Raw genomic sequence first — 15920 nt, forward strand, 5'->3', positions numbered from 1 at the left:
TGGCAGGAAAATACTTAGTGTATTACCTAGTTCCTGGGAAAGCAAAGTAAATGCTATCACAGAGGCAAAAGATCTACAAAAGCTGACCATTGATGAACTCATTGGTAATCTGAAAACTTATGAAATAAAGAAGAAGAAGGATCATGAGAGAAGAGAGCACAAAATGGAGAAGAACCTGGTCCTCAAGACAGACAACATTGACTCAATTGGTGAGGATGCTGATATGGCTTACCCAACAAAGAGATTTCAGAAGATGGTTCGCAGAAATTGAGGCATTCCAAAAAGGGGCAGCTCCAGTAAGCCAAAAGGGTATGACTTATATCATAAGTGCGGGAAGCGAGGACATTTCATCAAGGATTGTCCTCTCCTCAAGCAAGACCAATGCAAATAGAACCCAGACAAAGCAGTTAAAAGGAACCCGGTTCCTGACAAAAGATTCAAGAGAAAAGATGTCGTTGACAATGTTATGAAACAAGCTCTTGCTGCATGGGGAGATTCTTCTAGCGAATCTGGAGGAGATGATGAACAAGGTGATAACTCTATGATGGCAGTTGAAAGTGAAGCAGTTGTTTATGATTCTATCTATGCTCTGATGGCAAAATCTGATAATGATGAAGATAATGATGATGATGAGGTAAACTTTCTAGACGTTCAAAGAAATCTGAAGTCTTACTCTCAGAAAAACCTTATATATTTGGCAAATGTTGTAATTTATACTTATCACAATCTTATAAATGATAAAAATACTTTAACTATAGAGCTAGGAGAAGTAGAAAATGAGAGAGATGATTTGGTAGTCGTAGTGGCTGACCTAAAAGAAACCATCGAGGATCTAATGAAAGAAGAGTGTTCTGATTAAAAAGGTTGAAAACATAGAAAATGAGAGAGATGACTTGTTAGTAGTCGTCATGGACCTAAAAGAAACAATAGAGGAATTAAAAATGGGAAACGGGTCTGGGACTGTTCAAAAGGGAAAGGAAGTTTCAAGTGAGGCACATATTAAGCTTGAAAATAAACTCAAATATGTGAAATATAGTTTGTGTGATGAACTTGAAAGAAACATAAAGCTTCAAGAAGATCTAGGCAGAGTTAAAAATTACAATGGTGGGAACAAGCAGGGAGTCGGGTTCCAAAAGGAAAAGACTCCCTACAATCCACAAGTATGTTACTGTCCCTGATAACTGGCTTTGCACTCACTGTGGTAACACTGGTCAATTTAAAGAAAACTGTAAGGCTAGAATTCAGTTCCAAAATAAAAACAAGGTTTTTATTGAAAAGGTAACTGCTGCTAAGGAACCTGGTCCATCCGTAAAAAAAAATGTGTACTGCCTGCCTGGAGAAAAAGAAGTTTAATTCGCCCTTTTCCTCACTACAGGGGACCCAAACTTGTTTGGATTCCTAAGTCTAATCCTTGATTCTCTTGTAGGGAGCAGTGAAAGGAAGCAGCCAAAAATAGTATATGGATAGTGGTTGTTCTAAGCACATGACTGGAAGCATCGATGATTTCCTTTCACTCAAAGCCCTACAAGGAGGGAGTGTATCCTTTGGCAATGGCAAAAAGGGATACATTCTGAGAGTAGGAAGAATTGGGAAGTCACTCACTCACTCAATTGAAAATATGTACTATGTGAACGGCTTGAAATATAGCCTACTCAGTGTTTCCCAAATCTGCGACAAAGGAAACAAAGTGGAATTTGCGTCAAAATTCTGCACAATCACAAATCTTATGACTGGTGAAGTGGTCCTGACGGCAAAATCACAAGGTATGTGATGCATGTGTAAAAGGAAAGCAAGTCAGGTCCTCCTTCAAGCCCAAAAAGGAAGTCAGTGCCTCAAGGCCTCTTGATCTTCTCCGTATGGATCTGTGTGGACCTTTGAGGGTGCCATGTAAAGGAGGAAAGAAGTACATTTTTGTTATAGTGGACGACAATTCAAGATTCACCTGGACCTTATTCTTCGGAGCGGTTGGCAGAGATTTATATCTGCGAGATCGTCCGTCTTCACGGTGTGCCCGTGCCTATCATTTCTGACCGAGGTACGCAATTCACCTCACATTTGTGGAAGGCAGTACAGTGTGAGTTGGGCACGCGGGTTGAGTTGAGCACAATATTTCATCCTCAGACGGACAGACAGTCCGAGCGCATTATTCAGATATTGGAGGATATGCTCTGCGCTTGTGTTATAGATTTCGGAGGTTCTTGGGATCAGTTCTTGCCGCTCGCGGAGTTTGCCTACAACAACTACTACCAGTAGAGCATTCATATGGCTCCCTATAAGGAGTTATATGGTAGGCGGTGCCGATCACCAGTTGGATAGTTCGAGCCGGAGGAGGCTCGATTGTTGGGTACAAATTTAGTACAAGATGCATTGGATAAAGTCAAGATTACTCAGGATCGATTTTGCACAGCTCAGTCCAGACAAAAGTGTTATGCCGACCGCAGAGTTTGTGATGTTGCATTCATGGTCGGGTAGAGAGTGTTGCTCTGGGTATCACCCATGAAGGGTGTGATGAGGTTCAGAAAGAAGGGCAAGTTGAGGCCTAGGTATATCGGACTTTTTGAGATTCAAGGTAGAGTGGGCGAGATGGCTTACAGGCTTGCGTTTCTACTGGGGTTATCAGCAGTTCATCCGGTGTTCCACGTGTCCATGCTTCGAAAGTATCACGGCGATCCGTCCCACTTATTGGATTTCAGCTCTGTATAGTTGGACAAGGATTTGACTTACGAGGAGGAGTCGGTGGCTATTCTAGCCCGGTAGGTTCGACAACTGAAGTCTAAGAGTTATCCTTTAGTTCGAGTGCAGTGGAGATCGAGGCAGCAACTTGGGAGTCCAGTCAGACACGCGGAGTATATATCCACCATTTTTCACCAGCCTAGGTACCTTTCTATGTCCGTTCGAGGATGAACGGTTATTTTAGAGGTGGAGAATGTGACGACCCGATAGGTCATTCTATGAACCTAATTCTGCGCTTTGAAGCCTTTAAAAAATCTCATTTTTACCCTCCTTGATTTGCGTGCGCAGTCCGGGCATGTTTTCGGAAAGCTTTTATGTTAAAAACTATGAAAAATATAAAAATTTGCTTTAAAACCCCTTCAAGTTGACTTTGGTCATCATTTTGAGTAAATAGACCCGGATTCATGTTTTGACTGTCCCGATGGGTCCGTATCGAATTTGGAAGTTCCTAGCCCGAGATATCGGACTTTGTTGAAATTTGAAAGTTAAAGGCTTAATGATTTTGAAATGTTTGATCGATGTTTGACTTGTTGGATATCGGGTTCGTATTTTGGTTCCGGAACCCGGTATAGGTCCAATACTACATTTATGACTTGTATGTCAAATTTGGTGAGAAACAGAGTTAGTTTGACGTGATTCGGACGTCCAATAATTTCATTTGATTTTGGTGTCTGATTCATAGTTCTAGGTGCTTTTTGGTAATTTGATCGTGCAAGCAAGTTCGTATGATGTTTTTATACTTGTGCGCATAGTTGGTTTAGATCCTCGAGGGCTCGGGTGAGTTTCGGATAGGCTACTAAGTGGTTTGAACTTAGAAAATCATAGCTGGTGTATCAGATCTGCAGACTTTGCATTTGTGAAGCATTTCTCGCATTTGCGGGGTTCGCAATTGCGAACCCCTGGTCGCATTTGCGACATCTGCAGCTGTGTAAAACTTATGTTAGACGGGATTTTTCTCTTATTCATCAAATTTTCAAACTCAAAAACCCTAGAGGCGATTTTCCAAAGAGCTTTTCTTCCCCAAAACATTGGTAAGTGATTCTAAACTAGTTTCTTTCATTCTTTCACTACTTTTCCTAAGATTTCAACCTAAAATCTAGAGTTTTCATGGTGGAAATTGGGGTTTTTTGGTAGAATTAGGGATTTTTGAAAAATAGGGATTTAGACCTCAAATTGAGGGCGGATTCCAAAACAAATTACATAACCGGGCTCGGGGGTGAATGGGTAATCGGGTGTTGGTCCGAATTTCGGATTTGGACTAAGCGGGTCCAGGTGTTGACTTTTGTTGACTTTTTCAATAATGGCCTAAATTGAATTCTTTACAATCGTGGGTAGTTCCTAATGCTTAATTTGAATCGTTTAGTTGGTAAATTGCTAGATTCTATTGGTTCGGAGGCTTGTTTGAAAGGAAAAGCCGTGGTTGAGCTTTGAGTTTGGTCTTCGGAGAGAGGTAAGTGGAGTGGTTAACCTTGACTTGAGGGAATAAGACTTGTTTTGTCTATTTGCTACATGTTTAAATGTTGGGAAACAACGTATATGTGAGGTGACGAGTACTTATTCGTTGTAGTCGGGTTAAAACATGCGGGCGGGGTTTGGTTTCTTGCAATCATAGCTTACTTTGTTCATATTATCCATGTTTAGACTAGTATTGTTAAATTGATCGTTCTTATCATGTTTACGGATCTTCTGGTGATAATTGAGTATTGAATCCGAAGTTGAGGTTGATATTATGGAACTAAATATTGAAGTAAGTCTTGTACTTGTTATTCTATCTCATTGTTGTTATTTGTTCATTGCATTATGGTAAGGGAGAGTGTTGATGCACGAAGGGTAATTCCGTGCCATATTGTAAGTGTTAATGTACGAAGGGTGATGTCGTGCCATATTGTGAGTATTAATGCACGAAGGGTGATACCGTGCCATGTTATGAGAGTTAATGCACGAAGGGTAATGCCATGTCGTTTCTATTGATTTTAGGGTGAGGTTGAGAGTAAAAGCATGAAGGGTGATGCCGTGCATTTTTCCTTTACTATATCTACTTGTTCTTATTGGTTCATAGTATAATGGCTGTTCAAGTTACCATTCTGTTGTAGTTCTCTATCTCATACTCCCCTCAGTATGTTCCCCCTCCCAATAGTACATGTTTAGCTATTATTTGTACATATACTGTTAACTTGCATAGGTTTTGTTATGTAGGTGTCTTGTCATAGCCTCGTCATTACTTCTTCAAGGTTAGGCTCGACACTTACCAGTACATGGGGTTGGTTGTACTAATACTGCACTCTGCACTTCCTGTGTAGATTTTGGTATTGGTCCCAGCTGATCGAGAGGCGTAGCAGATCAAACTGGTTCATCAGAGACTCGAGGTAGATCTATTGGTGTTCGCAGACCTTGAAGTCCCCGTCTATCTTTTCTATTTTTTTCTTTACTGTTTCTTTCGTTCAAATAGTTGTATTTCTTTCAGACGTTTACCTGTAGTAAATCATAGAAGTTCGTGAATTATGACTCCAGATCCGGGTGGTAGAAATTAATGAAGTTTTTATTTTATTCCGCACTCGCTGTATTTCATTTTAGCTTATTTGTTGTTATTTACTGAATTGAATAAGGATTAGCTTAATAATTCTCTAACGTCGGCTTGCCTAGCATGTGGAATGTTAGGCGCCATCACGGTCCCGACAGTGGGAATTTCGGGTCGTGACAAGTTGGTATCAGAGCTCTAGGTTTCCTAGGTCTCACAATTCACAAGTGAGCTTAGTAGAGTCTTGGGGATCGGTACGGAGACGTCTGTACTTATCTCCCAGAGGCTATGAAGTTTAGGAATAAATTTCACTTCTATTCTTCTGTGTCGTGCGATTTTGTTTCCTCATTACTGATTGAACTCTTCTACTCTTAATATCTAGCAGATGGTGAGAACACATACCGCTTCTTTAGCTGAGCAACAGCCAGAGCCTCCAGTAGCAGCTCCTACGAGGGGCAGAGGTCGAGGCCGAGGCCGTGCCAGAGGTCGAGGCAAGGGCAGGGCTCAGCCTAGAGCCCGAGCAGTAGCCCCAGCAGCGAAGCCTCAGGTAGAGTTTGACGAGGAGGTTCCATCCTAGACTATTCCTGCCGGACCAGCTCAAGTTCCGGAGGGGTTCATTGTCACCCCAGTGCTTCAGGACGCTTTGGTCCGTTTAGTGGGCCTTATGGAGAGTGTGGCCCAGACTAGTGCATTTTCTATGGCACCAGCCGTCTCTCAAGATGGAGGAGGAGCACAGACACCCGTTACTTACACTCGAGAGAATATGACTCCCCAGTATCAGACTCCAGTAGCCCCACAGTTTGGATAGTTCATCCGGTTGTTACGGCGCAGGCCGGCGATGGGTCAACTATGTCTTCTGAGGCTTTATGAAGATTGGACAGGTTTACCAAGATCTTTCCAATTCACTTCAGTGGTTCTTCTTTAGAGGATCCCCAGGAGTATCTTGACAGGTGTCATGAGGTGCTACGAAACATGGGCATAGTGGAGACCAATGGGGTCGATTTTGTTGCATTTCAGATGACTGGTTCCGCCAAGAAATAGTGAAGAGATTATTTGTCGTCCAGACTAGCTGGATCGCATGCTTTTACTTGGGACCAGTTCCCTCAGCTCTTTCTAGAGAAGTTTCTCCCTATCACATTGAGATAGGAGCACCGTCGTCAGTTCGAGCGTCTCCAGCAGGGTAGTATGACTGTTACCCAGTATGAGACCCATTTTGTGGATTTGGCCCGTCATGCTCTTCTTCTTCTTCCTACCGAGAGAGAGAGAGGGCGAGGAGGTTTATTGATGGACTTGCTCAGCCTATCATATTGTAGATGGCTAAGGAGACTAGGAGTGAGATTTATTTTCAGGCGGCTGCCAATATCGCTAGGCGAGTTGAGATGGTTCTGGCTTAGGGAGGTCAGGGGTCTAACAAGAGACCACGTCACTCTAGGGGGTTCAGCGGTGCCTCATCTGGAGGGTGGGGTACTTTTGGTAGAGGCCATCCTCCCAGGCTATTTCATTCAGCACTCCAGGCATCCCATGGTGCCTCAGGTGGTCGTGGCCCTCATATGCCTTATTCTGACCAGCTAGCCAATAGTGTACCACCAGCTCCTATTAGTGCACCTCTGCTCCAGAGTTTTCAAGGTGGCTACTCAGGTCGACAGGGTCAGTTTCAGGGTCAGCAGTCACAGCAGTCGAGGTCCTGTTATACTTGTGGTGATCCGAGGCACATTTCTAGATTTTGCCCTCGGGCATCGGGTAGCTCACAGCATCAGGGTTATTGTACCGTGGTCCCGGCACCGGGTGCTTCGCCGCCCACTCAGCCAGCTAGAGGTAGGGTTCAGGCAGCTAGAGGTGGAGGTCAGGCCATTAGAGGTAGAGGTCAGGCCACTAGAAGTGGAGGCCAGCCAGCTAGGGCCCGTCCTAGAGATGTAGTTTAAAGTGGTGGGCCCCAGCCCCGATGTTATGCTTTTCCAGCCAGGCCTGAGGCTGAGTCATCTGACGCTGTCATCATAGGTACTATTTTAGTTTGCAGTAGAGATTCTTCAATTCTATTTGATCCAAGCTCTACTTATTCCTACGTGTCATCCTATTTTGCTTCATATTTGGTTGTGCCTCATGATTCTTTGAGTGCTCATGTGTATGTGTCCACACTTGTGGGAGATGTTATTGTTGTAGATGTGGTCACCATTGGGAGTCTTGAGACTAGTGTAGATCTTCTTCTTCTCGATATGGTTGATTTTGATGTTATCTTGGGAATGGATTATTGTCACCTTATCACGCTATATTGGACTGTCACGCTAAGACGGTGACCTTAGCCTTGCCAGGGTTGCCTTGATTATAGTGGAGGGGGACTCCTGTCCATTCTACCAGCATGGTTATCTTTTATATGAAGGCTCGGTGTATGGTCGAGAAGGGGTGTCTAGCTTATTTGGTTTATGTTCGCGATTCTAGTACAGAGGTTCCTTCCATGGATTCAGTACCAGTTTTTCGTGAGTTTCCAAAGGTGTTTCCTGCAGACCTACCGGGGATGCCACCCGACAGGGATATTGATTTCTGTATTGATTTGGCTCCGGGTACTCAGCCCATCTCTATTCCGCCATACCGTATGGGCCCGCCATAGTTGAAAGAATTGAAGGAACAATTGCAAGATTTGCTTAATAAGGGCTTCATTAGACCTTGTGTCTCACCCTGGGGTGCACCTGTGTTGTTTGTGAAGAAGAAAGATGGATCAATGAGGATGTGTGTAGATTATCAGTAGTTGAACAAAGTCACCATCAAGAACAAGTATCCATTGCCGAGAATTATTGATTTATTTGATCAGTTTCAGGGTGCCAACGTGTTTTCGAAGATTGATTTGAGATCTGGCTACCATCAGTTGAGGATTAGGGCATTCGATGTCCCTAAGACAGCTTTTCGGACTCGGTACGTGCATTATGAGTTTCTAGTGATGTCCTTTGGGTTAACAAATACCCCAAAGCATTCATGAATTTTATGAACCGAGTGTTCAAGACTTATTTGGACTCCTTTGTGATCGTGTTTATTAATGATATCTTGATATACTCCCGCAGTGGACAGGAGCACGAGCAGCATTTTAGGATTGTACTTCAGACTCTGAGAGCCATCCAGTTGTATGTTAAATTTTCAAAGTGCGAGTTTTAGCTAGATTCAGTCGCTTTCTTACGGCATGTTGTATCAGCAGAGGACATTCAGGTAGATCCTAAGAAGATTGAGGCAGTTTATAACTTGCCTAAACCCACTTCAGCTACGGAGATCAGGAGTTTCTTGTGTTTGGTGGGCTATTACCATCGATTTGTGGAGGGGTTTCATATATAGCAGCCTCATTGACCAGGTTGACCCAGAAGGGTGCCCCATTCAGATGGTCAGACGAGTGTAAGGCGAGCTTTCTGAAGCTCAAGACTGCTTTGACTACAGCGTCGGTGTTGGTATTGCCCACAGGTTCAGGATCTTATACGGTATATTATGATGCGTCCCGTATTGGGCTCAGTGCGGTATTGATGCAGGAGGGCAGGGTGATTGCATATGTATCGCGGCAGTTAAATGTTCATGAGAAGAATTACCCTGTCCATGACTTAGAGTTGGAAACCATTGTTTATGCGCTGAAGATTTGGAATCACTATCTTTACGGTGTGTCATGTGAGGGTTTCACGGATCATCGGAGCCTTCAGTATTTGCTTAAGCGAAAGGATCTCAATTTGAGGCAGAGGAGGTGGTTGGAGCTATTGAAAGACTATTATATCACCATCTTGTATCATCGCTGGAAGGCTAATGTGGCGGTCGACACCTTGAGTAGAAAGTCAGTGAGTATGGGCAGCCTTGCGTTCATTCCAGTCGGTGAGAGCCCGCTTGCTTCAGATGTTTAGACTTTAGCCAACCAGTTTGTGAGGTTGGATATTTCAGAGCCCAGCCGTGTTCTAGCTTGTACAGTTACTCGGTCTTCTTTGTTTGAGCGCATCTGAGATCGGTAGTATGACGGCCCTCATTTGTTGGTCCTTAGGGACACATTGCGGCACGGTGGTGCCAAGCAGGTTATTGTTGGAGATGACGGAGGTTCGAGGATGTAGGGTCATGTTTGTGTGCCTAATATGGATGGACTTTGTGAGTTGATTTTTGAGGAGGCCCACAGTTCCTGGTATTCTATTCATCCGGGCACCGCCAAGACGTATCAGGACTTGCGACAGCATTATTGGTGGAGGAGGATGAAGAAGGATATAGTTGCATATGTAGCTCTGTGTCTAAATTGTCAGTATGTAAAGTGTGAGCATAAAAGACCTGGTGGTTTGCTTCAGAAGTTGGGGATTGCTGAGTGAAAGTGGGAGCATATCACTATGGATTTCGTTGTTGGACTCCCACGGACTCAGAGGAAGTTTGATGCAGTTTGGGGTATTGTGGACAGGCTGACTAAGTCAGCGCATTTCATTCCTGTGGGAGTTACCTATTCTTCGGAGCAGTTGGCAGAGATTTATATCTGCGAGATCGTCCATCTTCATGGTATGCCCATGTCTATCATTTCTGACCAAGGTACGCAGTTCACCTCATATTTCTGGAGGGCAGTACAGCATGAGTTGGGCACGCGGGTGGAGTTGAGCATAACATTTCATCCTCAGACGGACGGACAGTCCGTGCGCACTATTCAGATATTGGATGATATGCTCCGCACTTGTGTTATAGACTTTAGAGGTGCTTGGGATCAGTTCTTGCCGCTCTCGGAGTTTGCCTACAACAACAGCTACTAGTAGAGCATTCAGATGGCTCCATATAAGGCATTATACGGTAGGCAGTGCCGATCACCAGTTGGATGGTTCAAACCGGGGGAGGCTCGATTGTTGGGTATAGATTTAGTACAGGATGCGTTGGATAAGGTCAAGATTATTCAAGATCGACTTCGCACATCTCAGTCCAGGCAGAAGAGTTATGTCGACCGCAGAGTTCGTGATGTTGCATTCATGGTCGGGGAGAGAGTGTTGCTCCGGGTATCACCCATGAAGGGTGTGATGAGGTTCGGAAAGAAGGGCAAGTTGAGACCTAGGTATATCGTACCTTTTGAGATTCTAGAGAGAGTGGGAGAGATGGTTTACAGGCTTGCGTTGCTATCGGGGTTATCAGAAGTTCATCCGATGTTCTGCGCGTCCATGCTTTGGAAGTATCACGACGATTCGTCCCACGTTTTGGATTTCAGCTCTGTCCAATTGGATAAGGATTTGACTTACGAGAAAGAGTCGGTGGCTATTCTAACCCGGCAAGTTCGACAACTGAGAGGTCTAAGAGTTATCCTTCTGTTCGAGTACAGTAGAGAGGCCAACCCATCGAGGCAGTTACTTGGGAGTCCGAGTCAGATATGCGGAGTAGATATCCACACTTTTTCACCAGCCCAGGTACCTTTCTATGCCCGTTCGAGGACGAACGGTTATTTTAGAAGTGGAGAATATGATGACCTGATAGGTCATCTTATGTTTTAGAACCTCATTCTGCGCTTTGAAGCTTTTAAAAAGTCTCATTTTTACCCTTCTCGATTTACGCGCACAGTCCAGGAGTGTTTCCGGAAAGCTTTTATGTTAAAAACTGTTAAAAATATAAAATTTTGCTTTGAAAATTATTTGAATTGACTTTGGTCAACATTTTGAGCAACGGAGTCGGATTCGTCTTTTGACGGTCCCGGTGGGTCCGTATCGTGATGTGGGGCTTGGGCATATGCCCGGAATCGAATTCGGAAGTCCCTAGACCGAGATATCGGACTTCGTTTAAATTTGAAAGTTAAAGGCTTAATGAATTTGAAATGTTTGACCGATGTTTGACTTTTTAGATATCGGGTCCGTATTTTGATTCGAAACTCGGTATATGTCCAATACTCTATTTATGACTTGTTTGTCAAATTTGGTGAGAAACGGAGTTGGTTTAACATGATTCAGACGTCCGATTATTAATATAGCAATTCTAAAGTTTCTCGATATTTCATTTGATTTTGGCATCCGATTCATAGTTCTAGGTGTTATTTTGGTGATTTGATCACGCGAGCAAGTTCGTATGATATTGTTAGACTTGTGCGCATAGTTGGTTTAGAGCCCCGAGGCCACTTGATCTTCTCCGTATGGATATGTGTGGACCTATGAGGGTGCCAAGTAAAGGAGGAAAGAAGTACATTTTCGTTATAGTGGACGACAATTCAAGGTTCACCTGGACCTTATTCTTCGGAGCGATTGGCAGAGATTTATATTCGCGAGATTGTCTGTCTTCACGGTGTGCCCGTGTCTATTATTTCTGACCTTGGTACGCAGTTCACCTCGCATTTCTGGAGGGCAGTACATCGTGAGATTTGCATGTAGGTTGAGTAGAGCACATCATTTCATCCTCAGACGGACGGACAGTCCGAGCGCACTATTCATATATTGGAGGATATGCTTCACGCTTTTTTTATAGACTTCGGAGGTTATTGGGTTCAGTTCTTGCCGCTCGCGGAATTTGCCTACAAAAACAACTACCAGTAGAGCATTTAGATGGCTCCCTACGAGGCATTATACGGTAGGCAGTGCCGATCACCAGTTGGATGGTTCTAGCCGGGGGAGGCTCGGTTGTTGGGTACAGATTTAGTACAGGATGCGTTGGATAAGGTCAAGAATATTCAGGATCGACTTCGCACAGCTCAAACGAGGCAGAAGAGTTATGCCGCCCACAGAGTTCGTGATGTTGCATTCAAGGTCGGGGAAAGAATGTTGCTCTGGGTATCACCCATGAAGGGTGTGATGAGGTTCAGAAAGAAGGGCAAGTTGAGCCCAAGGTATATCAGACTTTTTGAGATTCTAGGTAGAGTGGGAGAGATGTCTTACAGGCTTGCGTTGCCACCGGGGTTATCAGCAGTTCATCTGGTGTTCCATGTGTCCATGCTTCGGAAGTATCACGGTGATTCATCCCACGTATTGGATTTTAGCTCTGTCCAGTTGGACAAGGATTTGACTTACGAGGGGGAGCCGGTGGCTATTCTAGCCCGGCAGGTTCGATAGCTGAGGTCTAAGAGTTATCCTTCAATTCGAGTGCAGTGGGGAAGCCAACCCGTCGAGGCAGCAATTGGGAGTCCGAGTCAGACATGCGGAGTAGATATCCACATTTTTTCACCAGCATAGGTGCCTTTCTATGTCCGTTCGAGGACGAACGGTTGTTTTAGAGGTGGAGAATCTGATGACCCAATTGGTCATCTTATGTTTTAGAACCTAATTCTGCGCTTTAAAGCTTTTAAAAAGTCTCATTTTATCCTCCTTGATTTGTGTGCGCAGTCCGAGCGTGTTTCCAAAAAGCTTTTATGTTAAAAACTGTGAAAAATATGAAAATTTGCTTTGAAAACTATTTGAGTTAATTTTGGTCAACGTTTTGAGCAAACGGACTCGGATTCGTGTTTTAACAATCCTAGTAGGACCGTATCATGATTTGGGACTTGGGCGTATGTCCGAAATCGAATTTTGTTGAAATTTGAAAGTTAAAGGCTTAATGATTTTGAAATATTTGACCGATGTTTGACTTTTTGGATATCGGGCCCGTATTTTGGTTCCGAAATCCGGTATAGGTCCAATACTATATTTATGACTTGTATGTCAAATTTGGTGAGAAACGAAGTTGGTTTGATGTGATTCAGATGTCCGATTGTTAACATAACAATTCTAAAGTTTCTCAAAAATTTCATTTGATTTTGGTGTCCAATTCATAGTTCTAGGTGTTATTTTGGTGATTTGATCGTGCGAGCAAGTTCGTATGATATTTTTAGACTTGTGCGCATAATTGGTTTAGAGCCCCGAGGGCTCAGGTGAGTTTCGGATAGGCTACTGAGTAGTTTGAAATTAGAAATTCATAGCTGGTGTATCAGATCTGCAGACTTCACATTTGCGAGGCCTGGCTCTTTGCAAATGCGAGCCTCGCATTTGCGAAGAGATCATCGAATTTGCGAGCAGTGGGTTGAGGGTGGACCTCCGCATTTGCGAAGTTTTGGGTCACATTTGCGATCCTCGCAGTCCACATTTGCGAACATCCTGTTCGCATTTGTGAATGCAGCAGAGATGGGGGAGCTTCGCATTTGCGAAGCATTTCTCGCATTTGCGGGGTTCGCGATTGCATTTGCGGCATCTGCAGCTGTGTAAAACTTAAGTTAGACGGGATTTTCTCTCATTCATCAAATTTTCAAACTCAGGAACCCTAGAGGCAATTTTCCAAAGAATGTTTCTTCCCCCAAAACATTGGTAAGTGATTCTAAACTAGTTTCTTTCAATCTTTCACTACTTTTCCTAAGATTTCAACCTAAAATCTAGAGTTTTCATGGTGAAAATTTGGGGGTTTTGGTAGAATTAGGGATTTTGAAAAATAGGGATTTAGACCTCAAATTGAGGTCAGATTCCAAAATAAATTACATAACCGGGCTCGAGGGTGAATGGGTAATCGGGTGTTGGTCCGAATTTCGGGTTTGGACCAAGCGGGCCCGGGTGTTGACTTTTGTTGACTATTTCAATAATGGACTATATTGAATTCTTTACAATTGTGGGTAGGTCCTAAGGCTTAATTTGAATCGTTTGGTTGGTAAATTGCTAGATTCTATTGGTTCGGGGTCTTGTTTGAAAGGAAAAGTCGTGGTTGAGCTTTGAGTTTGGTCTTCGGAGCGAGGTAAGTGTCATGGTTAACCTTGACTTGAGGGAATAAGACTTGTTTTGTCTATTTGCTACTTGTTTAAATGTTAGAAAACAACGTATATGTGAGGTGACGAGTACTTATGCATCATATTTGGGTTAAAATATGCGGGCGGGGTTTGGTTTCTTGCAATTATAGCTTCCTTTGTTCATATTATCCATGTTTAGACTAGTATTGTTAAATTGATCGTTCTTATCATGTTTACGGATCTTCTGGTAATAATTGAGTATTGATTCTAAAGTTGATGTTGATATTGTGGAACCAAATGTTGAAGTAAGGCTTGTACTTATTATTCTATCTCCTTGTTGTTATTTGTTCATTGCATTATGGTTAGGGAGAGTGTTAATGCACGAAGGGTGATGTCGTGCCATATTGTGAGTGTTAATGCACGAAGGGCGATGCCGTGTCATATTGTGAGTGTTAATGCACGAAGGTTGATGCCGTGCCATGTTATGAGAGTTAATGCACGAAGGGTAATGCCGTTCCGTTTCTATTAATATTATGGTGAGTTTGAGAGTAAAAGCACGAAGGGTGATGCCGTGTATTTTTGCTTTACTGTATCTGCTTGTTCTTATTGGTTCATAGTATATTGGCTGTTCAAGTTACCATTCTGCTGTAGTTCTCTAACTCATACTCCCCTCAGCATGTTCCCCCTCCCAATAGTACATGTTTAGCTGTTATTTATACATATACTGTTAAATTGCACAGGTTAGGCTCGACACTTACCAGTACATGGGGTCAGTTGTACTAATACTGCACTTTGCACTTCCTGTACAGATTTTGGTATTGGTCCCAGCTGATCGAGAGGCGTAGCAGCTTGGACTGGTTCATCGGAGACTCAAGGTAGATCTATTGGCGTTCGCAGACCTTAAAGTCCCCGTCTATCTTTTCTATTTTTGTTTCTTTACTGTTTCTTTCGTTCAAATCGGTGTATTTTTTTCAGACGTTTACCTGTAATAAATCCTAGAAGTTTGTGAATTGTGACTCCAGATCCGTGTGGTAGAAATTAATGAAGTTTTTATATTATTCTGCACTCGATGTATTTCATTTTAGCTTATTTGCTGTTATTTACTAAATTGAATAAGGATTGGCTTAATAATTCTCTAACGTCGGATTGTCTAGCAAGTGGAATGTTAGGCGCCATCACGGTCCCGACGGTGGAAATTCCGGGACGTGACATAAAATATGACTCTTGAAGACATGGCAAGGACAATGTTGATTGACAGTGGCATTGCAAAAAGCTTCTGGGCAGAAGCAGTTAACACTGCATGCTACTTGGTGAACAGGTGAATGATCTGGTCCTTCCTGAACAAGTCCCCGTATGAACTGCTGAAGAGGAGGAAACCCAAACTAACACATTTAAGGACATTTGGCTGCAAATGTTTTGTCCTCAACAATGGTAAGGAAGCACTTGAAAAATTTGATGCCAAAAGTGATAAAGGAATCTCCCTGGGCTATTCATCACAAAGCAAAGCCTACAAAGTCTACAACAAAAGAACTCAATGTGTTGAGAAAAGCATACATGTGATCTTTGATGAATCACACCACCTATGTGGGAAAGATTCACATGATAAGATTGATCAAGTCGGAGAGCAGTCAACAGTTCCTGGTGAAGTCATTGATATGGCAAAATGGAAAGGCTGACATGATGAGTCACGTCAAGGAATCAAATGATGCATATGTATCTCCAGCTGACGTAGGGGAACCTGGTTCCTCCATCACAACAACTGAAGCTGAGAGCAGAGTCATTGATGTTGTGCAAGGAACCCCAGATGATGAGCTGAAAAGCGGGACTTCTGTCAACAATGGGTCACATTTAGAAGAACCTGGACCCTCTCACAATGAGTTTCAAGTGTCTAACTGGAAGCACAAAAGTTCACACCCCCTTAAAAATGTGATCACTCCTCTTGACTCGGGGATTCAAACTAGATCAAAGTCAAGAAACTCACTTGCCTTCTAAGCCTTTCTCTCTCAAATTGAGCCCAAAAATATCAAAGAAGCA

The 15920-nt window shown here is 43.3% G+C and overlaps 1 long non-coding RNA gene across 1 annotated transcript in view; it reads left to right on the forward strand.

Moving 5' to 3' along the window:
- The window catches only part of LOC138896477 (uncharacterized), a 107783-nt gene that overhangs the window by 77419 nt on the left and 14444 nt on the right, over window positions 1-15920 (forward strand). The window lies entirely within an intron of this gene.

The sequence above is a fragment of the Nicotiana tomentosiformis genome, chromosome 7, assembly GCF_000390325.3.
Source record: "Nicotiana tomentosiformis chromosome 7, ASM39032v3, whole genome shotgun sequence".
Lineage (NCBI taxonomy): Eukaryota > Viridiplantae > Streptophyta > Magnoliopsida > Solanales > Solanaceae > Nicotiana > Nicotiana tomentosiformis.